We start from the raw sequence: 3,431 nt of genomic DNA on the forward strand, positions 1-3,431 counted from the left end.
AGCGGATTGGGCGAGGCGGGCGGGCACGCGCCGCCTCACGTGACGCAGGCGCTGGGGCGGACGGCGGCGTCCTGAGGGGAAAAGCCGGGAAAGCGGCAGCTATGGGGGCGCCTCAGGCAGGGAGCGAGGTGTGTTACAGGGCCGATGGCCTGCGCCCTCCGAATAGGAAGGTAAATGTCTCCCAAGCAGCCGCAGAGCTATTGCGGCATTCGTTAGGCCTTTACAGATGGACGTTCTAATTCACTGCTTTCTCCCCGTGACATTGACTGACCTAAGCTGTCCCTCAGAGGGCCAAGCCACCTCACGCTGCTCGGTTTGGCCTTGTCTGATGGCTGCAGTGTCACAGTCTGCACAGGAGATGCTCAGGCAACAGGTGTACCCCTTGGCTGAGGGTCAAGATACCTGCCTTCCCTGCAGGCAGAGTAGTAGAGTGTGGTAGAAGCCACATAAAAGCACAGACAACAGCCACAGGTCAGTCCTGAACAGGGGTTTAAAAGCTTGCGTCTTCTCAGAAACTCAATTATTTGTTAAGATGAGGGGAAAAGAGCCAACTTGTGTTATGTGACTTGACTTGGTTTTCAGAGCGTTTTCACAGGCAATGCTTACAGAGGCAGGTGTGGCTTACACATTTCTTAGATCCTGTGAGACTAGCACATATCTTACATGGAACTACCTGAACACATGCTAACTGCTTTCAGAAGAAAGCACATTCTTTCAACTACCCTGTTGTGTCCTGTGGATTTCCTACAGATACAAATATAATAGAGACACCCCCCCCCCCAAAAAAAAAAAAAAAAAAAAAAAAAAAAAAAAAAACAAAACAAACCACCACCTAACAAAACAAAACCCCCAACAAACAACCTAAGAAACATTGCAATAGCATAGCTTTTGCAGTTTGGGGTTTGGTTTTTTTTTTTTTAAAGCATTCTCTTTTTTCCAGGCCTGTAGACCAAGCATACTTGTAACCTGGGAGCTATAAATACCCCTTGAGTGTTTTATCTCATCTTGATATAGCCATCTATCGCTCAGACATTTCAGGCTCAACACTTAAACAACTTTTATAGTCAATAAAGACACACAAATACCCCAGACACTTTTATAAGAAGGGATAAAAACATGACTGCTGTGAGAAAACACACCAGCATAACAAGTGGATTTAAGCAGTAAGACCCAATGCTGCAACCTAGGAAAAAGAACAGGAAAAAAAAGCCAAAGGCACCAAAACATGTAGCAACCTAGGTAGTGCCTCCCAGCATACCCAGGACTAGAACAGCACTAAAGAAACCAATTTCTCAACTACGTACCCTGCTAAGGGTGGATGGCTATTCTGCTTTTATGCGCTTAAGAAATCAGTTGCAGGAGCCAGTCAAAGCTGTCTCCTAATAACTTCTATCAGATCTGTGAGCTGTAGCACCTGCTGGTAAGCCAGCAGTTGTTGACTTAATGAGTCAGTATAGCAAACAATTCAAAACTCAGTGAAGCTGTGTTATTTCACTTATATTTTGCATCTGATTAGAAGAAGAAAGATGTGGATTCTCTCACTAGATTCAAAAACTTTAGAGATGCTCTTCATCACTTACATACTTCAGTAACTCACCTCCTGTTTTCCTTTCTAACAAAATTGCTTGATGAGCAGTTGCCAAGATAGAAAGTAGTATTGATTTTTCCAATGACCCCGGCTCTAAACCTGTTCAGGAGTATAAATCAATTTACTGATTATCTTAGGAAAATCTCCACGAGTAAAACCTGCAGAAAGTGATGACTACAACTGTTCCACTATGGATTACTTCCCGTACTCCTTCTCTCAGGTCATTTAAAAAAATATAATGCTTGATGTATTTGCATTCAACCTACTGCCTATAGATGATCTAATACGTTTTGTAAAACTTCATATCTTAGATCAAGTAAAGAGATTTTAGGGACATGTCTGGCAAATACAGTAAAAGTGATAATTGGAATAGTCTGGGAAACATCACAGTCCATCTTCTTCATACTAGTGTAAACAGTGTTATACTGTTGTAGCCTAGAGTGTTTTAATTAATTTCCTAGGAGACAAAAACTAGAGTTCTTTTTGCTTTTACAATTCAATTTCAAGTCTACTCTTGCCTGTAGGTTTCCCTACTTCAAGAAAAATGACTACACAGAGGCAGGTGTTCTGTATATTTATCACTACACAGTCATGAATAGATGCAATCATCTGGAAATATAAGCAGTCTTTTAAGATGATTGGAGAGTACCTTCAGGTCACTAAAATTATTCTTAGAGCCAGTTTTACGGCTTTACAATGAGATTTCCTTATCTTTCAGTGTTTTTCTTTCCTTTCTTCTCATTAGAGAATATCAAATACCTAGTGCATACCTGTACAAATACCAACCCAGCTTACTGTAGGAGGGCATCGGTGTAACTCTTCACATACAAAGTTCTGCAAAACACATGAGGGAAAGTAATGGGAAAAAAGCATTATTTTCTGTGTCCCCTTTATAATTGTTTGATATTAGTGTCTGCTACTAGTAACAGTAGAAGGTAAAATAAATAGAGATTAATAAAGTTCTTTTAAAATAACAAGGTTACGGCTGTCCCTCTGGATTGTTTTTCACTGTGTGTGTTAATAAACAGAAGAAGAGGTGTGCACTGTATGCTGTAGGTCTTTGTTTTACTGGGTTTTGACATAGGAATAAAGCTAATGGAAAGTACTTAATATTGATCTGCTGCTTAGTGCAGCTGAATTAACATTCTTGCCCTTAAGTTCAGATAGAAAGTGATTTTAAAACGTAAGGGGATAGGTTGCGGAGGCTGCTACTGATAACATAAGCCTTCTGTATTTGTCATTAAGAAATGCAAATACATATACATTTATGAATACATATTCCACTTGGTTTGGGATGATGATGCTATAAATGGGGTGTTCTTCCCCTTGGAAGTGTTGCAGTGACCTGGACTTGGCATGCTAGCCCTGCATGGACTGCAGTCTTTGAGCTTCCAGTGAAAGAAAATTCAGTAGCCTGTGTCCAAAACAACACAGATAGCAGGCCCACATCCCAAAACAGACACAAAGGTTGACCCCACAGGACTTTTCTTTGGCCCCTATGTTTATGACTTTTTCTTTACCACAGCTAAGTGTTGTTTTTGATCTCTGGTAAGGTAAAGCATATATGATTGTAATAGCAGCCATGACCATCCTGCTGCTGGGACAATAAGGAGCAGTGATGAAGAATTGAACTCTTTGAATTTGCTGGTATAAGCACAGTCAGTAGGAAAGCTAAGAGTGGGACCCAGTGCAATGTTTGTAAAGTGCTGTGCAGATTTCAGAAGCATGCTTTGCTAATGTGCTGCTGCTATTCTTTCACGCATGTCTGTTTAAATTTTGATTTTAGGGAGATAGCTTCTATACTTACAGTAGGCGACAAATTGCCTGATATTTAGTGAAATGA

The sequence above is a fragment of the Aptenodytes forsteri genome, unplaced genomic scaffold (assembly GCF_000699145.1).
Source record: "Aptenodytes forsteri isolate BGI_AS27 unplaced genomic scaffold, ASM69914v1 Scaffold290, whole genome shotgun sequence".
Classification (NCBI taxonomy): Eukaryota; Metazoa; Chordata; class Aves; order Sphenisciformes; family Spheniscidae; genus Aptenodytes; species Aptenodytes forsteri.